At 42.2% G+C, this 15,382-nt stretch overlaps 1 non-coding gene across 1 annotated transcript; it reads right to left on the bottom strand.

Moving 5' to 3' along the window:
- Positions 1 to 13,364: 13,364 nt before the first annotated feature.
- Positions 13,365 to 13,508, bottom strand: LOC129073817 (small nucleolar RNA SNORA43). The gene has a single exon (XR_008529476.1). It is a non-coding gene; the product is annotated as a small nucleolar RNA SNORA43 (small nucleolar RNA).
- Between the last annotated feature and the right edge of the window lie 1,874 nt (positions 13,509 to 15,382).

Here is a 15,382-nt window from a genome sequence, read left to right as displayed (position 1 = left end):
TTAGACTCTCATAGTTACTGATTGTATATCTATGATGTAAACTGTAAGGCATTCTTGCCCCATGGTCCTTTGCTCAGGAGCCCTTCATAAGGCATGGGTAGGTACATACCTGTAGTCTTGTGTTCCTGACCTTTCCAAACTCTGACTTGCTTTTTCTTATGGGTAGAAAGCTCTCTATTTCTCCTCTCAGACATTGTGAAAAAATAAAAACATATCCTGCAAAGTCCATGTAGCAGTGTCACTTCTCGGGTCTTACAGTATCTTGTCATGGTGTTCTCTGGCTGCCATTTTTTGTTCTAAATGCCACTTTTACTGCCAATATTCTAGCCAGATATGCAATTAAATGAGTCTCACAAACCCTGATTATGATTCTAACAGAGATGGCATCAATCTTGATGATGTCTTCAGGGAGAAGATGAAGAAATAAATGAAGGAAGATTTGAGAATTATAGGTGAAGGAGGATTTGAGAATTACAGAAGAATGGTGGCTGAGGGGTGAGCAAGGGGTCACATGATCACTTGGGTCACATGATCACACTTACCATCCTTTTCTCACTGGGGAAATTCAGTTCTCAGCCTTCCTCTACCTCTTGGAGGTTGTCCTCTCATCTCCTCCCCACCGTATCATCTTTTATCTTAAAGGCAAATAAACTCACATCTGAATTGACAGGGCTTTTCCAGAAATCAATATTTACTGGCCTTCCTATATTTACTGGCCTATCTCATTTTAGTGAAAATAAAATATTCAATGTCACAGTTCACCATTGTGTTTACACATAAAGCTGCTCTCAGTCCTCAGTGCCTCCTTGAAATCTCCCCCCAGGGCTCAGCTCCAGGGTGGATTCCTACCAGCAGCAAGCGCTCTTCAGATCTCTGTAGCTGTCTGCACTATCCATCTTTGCACCCAGTTATACTTTATCCTGTTGGTCTTTAATTGTTTCACATGAATTAGTCTTGCTTTTTGAGGGAGATTGCATTTTCTTTTTAAAAATATTTTTATTGAATTTACTGGGGTGACACTGGTTAATAAAATTACAAAGGCTTCAGGTGTACAATTCTGTAACACATCATCTGTATATTGTATTGTGTGTTCACTACCCCAAGTCTCCCTCCATCACCATTTATCCCCCATTTTCCCTCTGCTACCTTACCCACCCTGTTTTCCCTCTGATAATCACCATACTATTGTTTGTGTCTATGAGTTTTTTTTTTCTTTGCTTAATCCTTTCACCTTTTTCACTCACCCCAAAACCCCACCCCCTGACAGCTGTCAGTCTGTTCTCTCTCTGAGTCTGTTCTTATTTTATTTGTTAGTTTATTTTGTTAGATTCCAGACATAAGTGAAATCATAAGTTACTAGTCTTTCCCTGACTGGCTTATTTCACTTAACATAATAACTCTCCAGGTCCATCCATGCTTTCATAAAGGGTAAGATTTCTTTTTGTGCGTGTATGTGTGTGGTTGGGTAGCATTCCATTGTGTAAATGTACCACAGGTTTTTTTATCCACTTGTCTACCGATGGGGACTTGGGCTGCTTCCAAATCTTGGCTATAGCAAATAACTCCAGATTGAATTTTCTTAAAGACACCTACCCCTTCAATGGGCTGTTGACACTCTTCCTGGTAGTGGTGCTGTTTGAAAAAGACAGTGGGCCAAAATGAAGATGGAGCAGTGGGAAAAGGCAGATTATGTAGAGCACTGCAGGCTATGATAAAGCTTTGAATATCATGAAGCAGGGGAATGACATGATCTAACTACTTTCTCTCTTTAATGTTGGTAGCAGTGAGTTGAAGAGTTTCAGTTATTGTTGTGTTATTGTTGTTGTTAGCTCCAGAATAAGGAGATACTATTCTCATGGCCTGGAAATTCTCCAACACATGAGACTATTTACCAAGAAGATGAAGAAGGATGTGGGCCTGCATACTACAGAGGCAGAGCAGTTTGGTGGAGAGGATTAGGTTTGACAAACTTGGCTGTTACCAAGGTCACGAACTTACCTATGTGACCTTGGTAAGTTATGTTACATGTCTGACCCTCGTTTTACTCTTCTGCAAAATGGTCACAATAACAGTCCCTGCCTCATAGAGCTGCTCTTAGGGTTCACTGAGATAAGGCATGCAGAGGGTTCCCACAGTGCCTGACATACAGCAAGATCCAAGAACAAAGATGGAAGCTCACTGACTCCCTGTCTGCACAGAATTTCTGTTTTAACCTCTTTATCTTTTAAGAATTTTGAATGAGGAGCTCAACAGGGTCATAAAAAGTACTCCAGACTATGAAGTAGATAAGCTCAATTTTGTCACTAATTATCTGTGTGACTTTAGGCAAATCCATCTGTTTGAGTGAGATGTGTTCTCATTTGTAAAGTGCCCAGATCGTCAGGTTTATGATGAAGATCACATGTAAAGGGCTTTGTAAAAAATCCACAGATCACATGTGTGAGGTATTAACCCTATTCTTAAGTGTTCTGTGACTTTTCATGTCCCTGGTGAGATTAATGAATAGAAAGCATTCAGGCTGTGGCAGGGGAAGCCTATACAACATCTGTCTGGAAAAAGTCCAGCTGTTGTCAATGTAATGAGAATGCTTTGTCCAACATCGTTGTAACCTGGCAGCCAAAGAGAGTGGGCTGGAATGCACATGTGTGAACTATGATGACTTCACTGTACCAGTCAGTGGGGACGGTTGATGCCACTGAGTGAGCATGTGTACTGTGTGGCCATCGCATTCAAAATGACTGAGCAAGGGGGTGGGGCTCAAGCGTCGGAAAGATGGCACTATGTCTTCAGTGTCGTGTGGTACTCAGACCAGCAGCAGTGTGGAGGCTGATTTTAAAAAAAGTATGATTTTGATGCTTCCAAAGTGGATACTATTTTATTTCAGTTTTATTTCCAAGTGCAACCTGTGCTAGCTACAGTTGTGAACACAGGGATGGTGAGATGCTTCTTGGCAGAGTTGTTACCTCTGAAGCAGATGTTGCTGGCTTCCTGGGTGATGAGGAAAAAAATTCTACAAACATTCAATTGAAAAATGGATAAAGAATACCAAAGAGCAATTGAAGCTTTTTAAGAAAAATAGAAATAGGCAAGAGAGATTTGAAGATAGCAGAGGAGTGAATGGGAGTCACGCTGACCTCCTCCCAAGACCAAACTGGAATTGTGACTAAATACTGGAGAAATCACCTGGAAAACAATGGAACGATAGAGAGAGAGGAGCCTTGGAGCCGCGGACAGACAGTGGATTCAACTGTCACACATCCCCACGAGTGAGAAGTATGGTGGAGGCTCGAGAGTGTGGGCTGGGTGCCCATGGGCACTAGCACCAGAGGGACATTGAAACGGCCAGTTGGCTCCCCCTGAGAACAACAGGGTCTGAACCATAAACAGGGACCCCTAGACTACAGCAGCTGAAACCAGGAAAACACACAGACAAAACGCAACCCCGAAAAGCTTAGGGGTGCTCTCTGCCAGAGACAGGCGGCCGGGGATGCAAAGAGGCGTATAAAGGGCCAACACAAAAATTTGCAGTGGCAGCCACCTTCCTTGATCTCTGGATAGAGGCAGCAGCAGGGTGGGCTGGTGCCTGGGAAAAGATAAGTGAGGAAAACTTTGTGAAGAGAACTGAGACGGTGGCTGGCGGAGCCCCGGTGATAACTCACCTCCCACTCTGCAGCTACCATCTCGCTCAGGCATAAGGGAATCAATTAACCTACCTTTTGTGCACTCCGCACACAGCTTGTGCGTGTGTGAGTTGGGGGGCTGAGTGCAGACTGGCTGGAAGAAATAGAGTATCCCTGGCCAAAGGGGTCACACAGCTGCATAGAGAGCCTTGAGGAGAGACTGGAGATGGAGGCATTGGGGAAAGAAGGAGAGGAGGAACCCGGGAGTCCTGACTCCCTCCCCATTCCGTAATCTCCATTTTTCACAGGCAGGGCATGCCCCCAAAGAGGCAGAAGTGGGTTCACGGGAGCCAGACAGCCTGTGAATACAAGGCGGTTCACAGAAATAGTGGATCCCTGGCCAAAGGGGTCACAGAACTGCCCAGAGACCCCTGAGGAGAGACTGGAAATGGAGGCATTGGGGAAGGAATGGGAGGAGGAACCTGGGAATCCCAACTCCTTCTTCTTTCTGTAGTCTCCATTGTGTGTGGGTGGACCACGCCCCCAAAGAGCCAAAAGCTGAAAAGCAGACAATAGACAGCCCAAAACCACCCAGTGCAGGCGCACACACATGCCAAGTGGCTGGTGAGGGTTGGCCAGCGTGTGTGGACCTGCGACCACGCAGGCTGGTGAGGGCTCCCGCAGGTTGACGCTATGGGGCCTGCGAGGGAGTGCACAGATCAGCGAGGGCAGGCATAAACCAGTGCCCACGGGGGCCCGCAAGTGTAGAGTGGTCTGCAGAAATAGTGGATCCTGGGCAGAAGGGGTCATAGAGCTGCCCAGAGACCCTGGAGAAGGATTAACAGGGGAGTCCCAGAGCTGACTTCCTCCCATTTCCATAGTCTCCATTTTGCGTGGGCAGGTGATGCCCCCAAAGAGCCAAAAGTAGGGAAAGCACACAACAGAAGACCCTAAACTGACAAGTGCATGAGGTTGGGTGAATGAGAGCCACTGGGCTGGGGCAAGCGCGCAAACCCAGGTGGGCAGGGGACCCAGCCGGGATAGGGAGCACGCTCAAGGAGCAGGCGTCAGAGTGCAGAGCAATCCAAAGAAATAGTGTATCTCTGGCCAAAGGGGTCACAGACCTGCCCAAAGCAAGAGTCAGACACAGGCATTAGACTCCTGGAAGGCTCAAACAAACGACCTAAGGCCATATAGGGTCAAAAACTGACATCATCAGAGGCAGGCCCAGAAAGAAAAATAAATTAATTATTTAATCAATTAGTTAATTAAATAAAAACCAGCCTACTACCATAGAAGTTTAATCCACAAAGTCAGGAAGTCTAGACAGATCATTGAAGCAGAAGCAAAAATAAATAAGTAAATAAATAAATAAATAAATAAATAACTTAATAGACTCACACAAAAATGGAAAGAAAAAGAAGTTCCCCCCCCCCAAATGAGGGGAAAAGGGGACTCCTCACAGAGAGAGCTAAATGAAATAGAGGCAAGGGAACGATCAGATACTGAATTCAAAACAATGGCTCTAAGGAAGCTCAATGAGCTCAGCCAGCTCAAAGATAACTATGAGAAACTGCAGAGAAACTATCAGGATCTTACAGCAAACTATATCAACCTGGAAAAGGACATAGAAACTATCAAGAAGACAAGGGGATATGAAGAATAAGATTTCTGAATTGAAGAACACAGAAGAAGGAATCCAAAGCAGGCTGGATGAAGCGGAGGATCGAATAAGTGCGATGGAGGATAAGGTAGAATAAAGACCCCAGAAAAATGAGAAATGGAAAAAAAGGCTCAAAAAGAATGAAGAGACATTTAGGGAAATGCAGGACAACCTGAACCGTAATAATATCTGCATAATAGGGATACCAGAAGGAGAAGAGAGGAGCAAGGTATAGAGAACCTCTTTGAAAAAGTAGTAGTGGAAAATTTCCCCAATTTGAGGAGAGAAAAGGTCTTATGGATGAACGAGGCACAGAGGGCCCCATTCAAGAGGGACCCAAGGAGGCCCACTCCATCATTAAAATGGCAAATGTCAAAGACAAAGAGAGATCCTAATGGCAGCAAGGGAGAAGGAGAAAGTAACATACAAAGGGGCCCCGATACAGCTAGGAGCTGACTTCTCAACAAAAACACAAGCCAGAAGAGAATGGCAACAAATATTCCAAATCATGAAAAGCAAGGGCCTACAATAAGGCGGCTCTACCCAGCAAGGCTCTCAATTAAAATAGAAGGGGAAATACGGAGTTTCCCAGACAAAAGAAGGCTAAAAGAATGCGTCTCTACCAAACCAGCACTACAAGATATGCTCAAGGGACTGGTTTAAGAAGATGAAGGAAAAGAGTGAGAAAGAGAAAAACACAGGTACAAAGAGGAAAAATGAATAGGTTTCTATCAGTAATAACTCTCAATGTAAATGGAGTAAATGCCCCAATCAAAAGACGCAAGATAGCTGAATGGATAAGAAAACATGACCCACATATATGCTGCCTACAAGAGACCCACCTCAGAGCAGAAGACCTACACAGATTGAAAGTAAAGGGATGGAAAAAAATATTCCAAGCAAATGGGCAAGAGAAGAAAGCAGGGGTTGCAATACTTATATCAGACAAATAGATTTCAAAACAAAGGCCATAAAAAGAGACCCAGAGGGACACTTTATGATATTTAAAGGAAGAATCTATCAAGAAGACATAAACATTGTAAACTTATATGCACCCAACATAGGGGCACCCAAATATATAAGAAAATCTTGGACGACTTCAAAAAAGATATAGAGAGCAACACACTGATAGTAGGGGATTTCAACACCCCGCTGTCAAAAATGGACAGATCTTCCAAACAAAGCATCAATAAGGATATTGTGCAGCTGAACGACACCCTGAATCAAATAGACTTAACTGACATATATAGAACCTTACATCTCAAAGAAGAAAAATACACATTCTTTTCAAATGCTCATGGCAGTTTTTGAAAGATAGACCACATGATAGGACACAAAGCAAACCTCAGCAAATTCAGGAAAACTGAAATAATACTAAGCTTTTTCTCAGACCACAAGGCCTTGAAACTGGAAATCAACCTCAAAGAGAAACTTCAAAAACTTGCAAACTCATGGAGACTCAACAGTAGGCTATTAAACAATGAATGGGTCAATAATGAGATAAGAGGAAAAAAATCAAAGCATTTCTGGAAACAAATGAAAATGAACATACCACAGCCCAAAACCTATGGGACACAGCAAAGGCAGTCCTGAGAGGGAAGTTCCTAGCAATACAGGCTTACCTAAAAAGGATAGAAACATTTCAAATAAAAGACCTAACACTACAACTTCAAGAACTGGAGATACAACAACAAATAAATCCCAGAGCAAGTAGAAGGAAGGAAATAGTCAAGACAAGAGCAGAACAGAATGACATAGAGACGAAAAGAACAATTCAAAGGATCAACCAATCCAGAAGTTGGTTCTTTGGAAAGATAAATAAAATTGACAAGCCTTTAAGCAGACTCATCAAGAAAAAAAAGGGAGAGGACCCAAATTAATAGTATCAGAAATGAAAGAGGAGAAATAACACCTGATACCACAGAAACACAAAGGATTGTCAGAAACTACTATGAACAATTATATGCCAAGAAATTTGAAAACCTGGATGAAATGGACAAATTTCTATACAAGCATAATCTTCCAGCACTGAAGGAGGAAGAAACAGAAAGCTTGAACAGACCGATAGCAGCTGGGGAATCTGAAGCAGTAATCAAGAAACTCCCGGCACACAAAAGCCCAGGGCCAGACAGTTTCACAGGAGAATTTTACAAAACATTTAAGGAAGAGCTAACCCCTGTCCTCCTCAGACTATTCCAAAAAATGCAAGAGGAGGGAAGACTCCTAGACTCTTTTCATGAGGCCAGCATCACCCTAATCCCAAAACCAGAGAAAGACGCTACAAAGAAAGAAAACTACAGGCCAATTTCGCTGATGAACAGAGATGCTAAAATCCTCAACAAAATATTGGCAAACCGCATGCAGCAATACATTAAAAAGATTATCCACCATGATCAAGTGGGATTCATCCCAGGCATGCAGGGATGGTTCAATATATGCAAGGCAATAAACGTAATACATCACATAAGCAAAAGGAAAGACAAACCACATGATCATCTCGATAGATGCAGAAAAAGCATTCGATAAGGTACAGCACCCATTTGATTTATGATCAAAACACTCAGCAAAATGGGAATAAATGGGGTATTCCTCAACATAATAAAGGCCATATATGAAAAACCTACAGCCAACATCATACTCAATGGGCAAAAACTAAAAGCTTTCCCACTAATATCGGGAACACGACAAAGAAGTCTGCTCTCACCACTTCTTTTCAACATCGTATTGGAAGTCCTAGCCACAGCAGTCAGACAAGAGAAAGAAATAAAAGGCATCCAAATAGGAAAGGAGGAAGTAAAACTATCATTGTTTGCAGATGACATGATAGTGTACATAGAAAACCCCGTAGACTCTACCAAAGAACTACTCAACCTAATAAGAGAATTTGGCAAAACAGCAGGATACAAAGTCAATATTCAGAAATCAAAGGCATTTTTATACAACAGCAATGAAAAAGAAGAAGAAATCAGAAAAAAAAATACCATTCAATGTAGCAAGAAGAAAAATAAAGTACCTAGGAATAAGTTTAACCAAGGAGGTAAAAGACCTGTATGCAGAAAACTATACAACACTGAAGGAAGAAATTAAGGAAGACACAAATAAATGGAAGCATATACCGTGCTCATGGATTGGAAGAATTAATATCATCAAAATGTCCATACTACCAAAAGCAATTTATAGATTCAACGCAATCCCTATTAAGATACCAATGACATATTTCACAGAAATGGAACAGGCATATCAAAAATTTATATGGAACCAAAAACAACCCCGAATAGCCGCAGCGTTTTTGAGAAAGGAAAACAAAGTAGGAAGGATCACCATACCAACATCAAACTCTACTACAAAGCCACTATACTCAGAACAATCTGGTACTGGCACAAGAACAGACCCATAGACCAGTGGAACAGAATAGAAAGCCCAGAAATAAGCCCAGGTCTATATAGGCAACTAATATTTGACAAAGGGGGCAAAAGCATAAAATGGAGCAATAATATCCGCTTCAACAAATGCTCTTGGGAGAGGTGGACAGCTACACGCAAAAAATTGAAATTGGATCATCAGCTGACACCATACACAAAAATAAACTCAAGATGCATAAAAGACTTAAATATAAGTCGCAATACCATCAAAGTCCTAGAGGAGAACATTGGCAGGAAACTCTCAGATATCCCACGCAGCAATTTCTTCACCCATGTCCCCTAAAGCAAGGGACATAAAGGAAAGAATGAACAAGTGGGACCTCATCAAAATAAGAAGCTTCTGCATGGCTAAAGAAAACATCAGCAAAATCAAAAGGGAGCCAAATGTATGGGAAAATATATTTGCTAATGATACATCAGATAGAGGTTTGATCTTCAAAATACTTAAAAAACTCACAGAACTCCACTCCAAGAAGACAAAGATTGGCTCATTACCCAATCAAAAAATGGGCAAAGGACCTGGGCAGACGCTTTTCCAAGGAGGAGATGCAGAGGGCCCAGAGGCATTTGAAAGGATGCTCAGCATCACTAGCCATCAGAGAAATGCAGATCAAAACCACAATGAGATACCACCTCACACCGGTCAGAATGGCCATCATAAACAGATCCACAAACAACAGGTGCTGGCGAGGCTGTGGAGAAAAGGGAACCCTAGTCCACTGTTGGTGGGAATGCAGACTGGTGCAGGCACTGTGGAAAGCAGTGTGGAATTTCCTCAAAAAGCTGAAAATGCAACTGCCTTTTGACCCAGCGATTCCCCTGCTGGGACTATACCCTAAGAATCCCAAAACGCCAATTCCAAGGAACCTCTGCACCCAATGTTCATAGCAGCACAATTTACACTAGCCAAGTGTTGGAAGCAACCTAAAAGCCAATCGGTAGATGATTGGATCAAAAAATTATGGTACATTTACACAATGGTATACTACGCAGCATAAAGAAGAAAAAACTACTACAGTTTGGGACAGCATGGATGGAACTAGAGGGCATTATGCTAAGTGAAATAAGCCAGGGGGCAAAAGACAAATACCATATGATCTCACCTATAAGCAAAACCCAACCAACAAAACATAGATGCAAGGAAAATAAGACCAGCAACACTGCAAGGAAAAGTAACCAGCAGAGAGAAGAGGGAAGTGGGGGTGGGGGAAAAGGAAGGGAAGAGGAAAGTCAAGGAACATATAGAAAGGACTCATGGACAAAACCAAATGGGAAGGGTTGAGAGAGGGAGAGAGGGGGGAGGCGGTAGGGGAAATTGGTGGGGGTAAGGCAGAGACAAATGTATTTAAAAAAATAAATAAAAATAAGAAAAAAATGACTGAGCAAGTATAGCAACAAATCGGCATCAAATCTTGCATTAAGCTTGAACATTCCAATGCAGAAACTGTTCAGATGCTTCAGAAGGCTTTTGGGGATGATGCAATGAGTGCTGCAATGAACAGCACAAATAAAAATGTGGCATAAATACTTCAAGGATGGTTGAGAATCTGTTAAAGTGACCCACATTCTTGAAGGCCTGGAACAAGCAGAATACCGAGAATGTTGAGGATGTACAAGCTGCAATCAACAAAAATGTTGGCAACTGACATTGTGAGAACTAGAAGCTGATGTGGGGATTCCCAAAACTACTGTGTCTGAAATTTTGATGCAGGATCTTGGCAGAAAACATGTTGTGGCAAATTTCATTCTGCAGCTTCTGCTATGAGAGCAGAAGGAACATTGAGCTGCAGTTGTTAATGACTTGATTCAAACTGCTACCAAGGATCCATATTTTGCCAAGAAGATAACCAGAGGTGAATTGTGGATCTACAGCTGTGACCCGGGAATGAAGGGCCAGTCATCCCAATGGAAGTTGCCTGGTTCTCCACACCTGAAGAAGGCATGGCAAAGGCATGGAAAAATCATAGCAAGATCAAGACCATGTTAACTGTGTTTTTTCATTGGGAAGATGTTTCACAAATACACCCCTCCAGGCCAAACAATTAATAAGGAGTACTACCTCAATGTTCTTTGTTGGTTGAACAATGCAATAGGATGAAAATGGCCAAAGCTGCAGGCAACTGTTGATTGGCAGCTTCATCATGACAACATGCCCACTCATGCATCATGTCTTTGTGCAGAATTTTTTGGTGAAACATCAAATTACCCAGGTGATTCAGCCCCCCTACAGCTCAGATTTGGTGCCCTGCAACTTCTGGCTTTTCCCAAAACTGAAATCACCTTTGAAAGGGAAGAGATTTCAGGCCATCGATGAAATTCAAGAAAATACAACATGGCAGCCAATGGTGATTCCAACAAAGGAATTTGCAGAGAGTTTTGAACAGTGGAAGAGCCTTTGGGAGAACTGTGTGTGGTCCCAAGGCGCCTACGTTAAAGGGGACTGAGACATCATTGTCCTATGCACAATGTTTCTTGTATGTTCTTCAATAAATATCTCTATTTTTCATATTTTTATAGCTAGGTACTTTCTGGACAGACCTTATAACTGTAAGGACAAATTGTACGATGCAATCAGGGGCAGCCTTCCCATAACAATATTTTCTGAAATCCCATGGCCAGACTGCATCACAATGTACACTGTAGGAGTGAGACATGGAAAGTGAGCTCTCCCATAATGCATAATTTTTCCAACTCTCCTCTTTGGTTGAACTCAAAATTACCTTTCAGAGGTTGGTTCAGGTGAAGCATGAGGACTCCTGGCAATGTCTGGCCACAGTGCTTTGTTATCCAGACCTCATTTCTCAGAACCTCAGTGTCCCTCCTATAGAACGAAAGGGTAGCAGAAAAACCTATATCCTCTATTTCATTCCCACAGATGCTATAAAACTGATTGGAATTTTTAAAATTGTATAAGACCATTCAAATACCTTTGAGGTTTTCTTTTGAATGTTAACACATAAAAATCATGATGGAAAATCTTTTGGGAGAGTGCTCTTTTAAGTAGAAGAGACTGAAATAAATAGCTTTGCATTTTGTGGGTGTTTGTGAGAGACAGTATCATGTAGTAGCTAATAGCACAGACTTTGGAGACAGACAGATTAGGTCCAATTCTAGGCTCTGAGACTTGAAGCTAATTCTGTATGCCTGGGCAATGTACATTGCATATATAAAATGCACCTTCTTTATCCACTGCAGCGTCAATGAAGCAAAAGGGAGAGACAGAAAACAGGCCTGTGGGTGCATGGAACTGGCTGGGTGAGCCAAGTGGGAGTTTAGCACAGTTTCATGCAGAGGCAACTGGAGCTGGCCAATGTGTAACTGTGCCAAGACTAAGAGTGCCACTGAAAGGGGTGAAAGGTGGGTTTCTTCCCCTTTTTTCACTGTGAAGGGACAATTTTCAAAGGAAAGGTAAAATCAGAACTACTACGTACATAAAATGAACAAGTGTTAATGTTTAGCTCACAGTTTAGGTGATGGAACTAGGCAGGTGTTAGATCCAATTCAAAGGAGCAAAGCAGCAGGCATTTATCTGGATTCCAGGAATGTCAGTTCTCAATAACCTTAGAGCTAGAAAGCACCCCTCAAGGGTGAGCTCTGGATAGCATGTAATGTTCCATATAAACACAAATTTTCCCCACACTGCCCTACAGATTTCTACGGTTGAGCCACTTAGTGGAGGAGAAGAAATCCACAGTACTGGGCAAGTCACCTAACCTCTAAGCCTCAGTTTCCCTATTTGTAATTACAAATACAAGGCTGAGGCTACTAATTGATGGGGTTGTGTTAACCTGAAAATAAAAGGCCAAAGGGAAAGGAAACCAGCATTTATTTGAGATCCAGAAGAATAACCATTTGGGGGTGCTGATTCAGGCAGAAACACAAATGCTGTTCTAATTAGGGGTGAAGGCAAGGGTTTATATGAGAAAGGGAATAGAAGGAAAGAAATTCTATTAGTAAGTCTAGATAGGAATTTCTACACATAAGTTAAATTGTTCCACACGTAAGTTATTCTTTAGCTACACATGGTAGTGCTAATTGTAAATAATGTCTTTAATTTTCAGTCCTGTACTTAGAATGTCTGCTTTCCTGCTAAGTTTGCAAACATTTCTTTGGAAGACAAATGCTTCTCTAGGCCCAGTCCAAAGGCAATCTTGCCCAGTTTAAACATTAAAAAAGTTTGGGGAGTAAGACACGTAAGGCAGTTCCTCTGGGGTGGCAGCTCTGACTCCATTTTGAAATGAGTCCATTTTGAAATGAATCCATTTGTGTTATTTTTCAAACAAGCATTAATCAGATGTTTTTATGAGGTTATCACACTGCCTAGGATACAATAGGTATTAAATATCAGCTATTGTTACTGTTCTGTTAAGAGACATTAGCTGCCTTGACAGGATTGGCTCGTTTGGTTGGGCGTTGTCCCACAAAGCAAAAGGTCAGGGATGTGATTCCTGGTCAGGGCACATGCCTGGGTTGCCAGTTCAGTCCCCAGTTGGGGTGCACACAGTCCCCTGTCTAGGCGCATACAACAGGCAACCAATTGAGATTTCTCTCTCACATAGATGTTTCTCTCCCTCTTTTTCCCTCCCTTCCCTTCTCAATAAAAATAAATAAATAAAATCTCTCTCTCTCTCTCTCTCTCTTTTTTTTTTTTTCCCCAAGGGCTGTCAGGCTACAAACCATTCTTAGTGCCCACTGTTCTGGGCACTGAGCGTAGAAATAGCCTCTTCCTCTCTGCCCTGGCGTCACAGGTGCAGCACAGCAGCCGCGTCTGTGGTGCCGGTGGATGCGCACCTGCAGGGCAGCTCTCTCTCTCTCTCTTTTTAAAGAGACATTAAACTCCACTAATGGAATGATGGCAGAGTGAATGAATGTGGAGATCTGACAATCTTTTTAAGTATAGAGTCAGAGGAAGCAGTATGTTTGCAATCAGAGGAGTATCATATTTTGTTTTAAAAGTCCTTGCCTCAGTAACTTCTCTTTCCTCACCTTGATAATAATGGAGTTTATCAGGGAAGGGGGTAGACTTTCCAGGAGCCTGATCTGAACACACCCTGGTTTTAGTCTCTGCAAGTAATCTCCCTTACTAACACCTCCAGGGGAGTCTGTTTATCCAGATAAAGGTTCACAATCACAGGCACTCATGCACGAGCCAAGTACTTCACAAGCTGGTACTAGCTGCCTTGGCAACACTGGAATGTGAGGCCATTGTGACACTGCCTGGAAGGGTTTCCAACTCATTGGGACTACTGATAAGAGATGAGTTCCAGGATAATTGTGTGATAATTGTGGCTAAAAACAGAGATTAAAAATCTTGAGGATGGCAACATTTTAACTTAAAGATACACATACAATACACATTGCACATTATAATCTACTTACATAAAGTTACCATAGTGGCTCTCAGACCTCTTTCACACTTCTACATGGAACTCTGAGACTATGGTAGAGAACTGTGGCTCTAAGTTGCCCTTTTCCTGTCCCAAGATCTGACCTAGACCCACCAGCAACAGAATGCCCTTGTCTAAATGAATAATGGAGGAAATGTGGTAGGGCAGAAGCCACTGAGTGGAAAAGGGGCTGTGTCCAAGTTGTGCAGCGTGTGCCCTTGAGGGGAGGGCTCACGCTGAATATTCCCCTCCCTAGGGTACTGCTGCTGAAAGCTGTATCTGCCCATAGAAATCCTGACTTTTCCCATCAGAGACCTGACACACAAGGTGGGGATGCTGGTGGGGAAAGAGTTCAGAAGGGAAATCTTGTATTTTCAGGTCTTCCATGGAAAAATAAAATGACTGGAAGAAACAAAAAAGAAATTGAAATCATTTCATTTTCATGCTCTGCATTCCAGAAAATCTCGAATTAATAGGAACACCACAATGAAACCTGGTTTTATAAGATACCTTTGGTTTTAAAGTAAAGATTCTCTGGGGCTATCAACATGAATGTATGTGTCTTACATGAATAAATCTAAGTTAATACATGAAACAAGACAGGCATATAATGAGTGCTGGAGGGTGCTTTGCAACTGTTTTACAAGAAATAAACATTACTGTTTTAAACAACAACAGTTCTCTACTGAGGCTAACTCCTGTGAAATGAAAATTCCTTTGGGTCAGGCGAACATCTGTAACAGGTTATGCAAGATGGACTTGAAGCTCATTTAGGAGCAGCTGGTAGCAGCGCTAGAGGGCAGCATGGGAGGGAGGGAGGGGTCACACTGGTAGGAGAGAGAGCACCAAGAATGGTTGAGGTGGTGCAGCTAGGTGGCTAAGGACCTTTAAGAAGGACATCTCAAAATCAAAACTGAGGTTATCCATGTTGCTGTGATGCAAACATACCATCATTTCCATCTCTTGCAAACCTTCAGCTGCACTGGCCTCTTTTGAGCAAGGTAACTATGAAAAAATAAGATATCTTGGAATTCACAGCAATCTTTGAGAGGTCATTGGACATTTAACAGGGTGTGGAATGGAGGTTCAAGCAATCCTATGAGAGCATAGGGAGCAGGGAGACCATGGCAGATATCAGGATTACACAAGACTATCTCATGAGAGTGAGTTTTATATACATATAAATACATAAGTTTTCCCTACATTATTACCTTGAAATTCACATCTTTTTAAATAAGGAGGTGTATATACAGATGAAAATCATATAAACAGTTGAATCTCTACTTTAAT

This window comes from Pteronotus mesoamericanus, unplaced genomic scaffold, assembly GCF_021234165.1.
Source record: "Pteronotus mesoamericanus isolate MK-2021 breed Mesoamerican mustached bat unplaced genomic scaffold, CSHL_Meso_final contig_433, whole genome shotgun sequence".
In the NCBI taxonomy this organism is placed as follows: Eukaryota; Metazoa; Chordata; class Mammalia; order Chiroptera; family Mormoopidae; genus Pteronotus; species Pteronotus mesoamericanus.
Note: the sequence above shows the minus strand (reverse complement) of the source record. Positions and strands in the feature narration are given on the sequence as shown.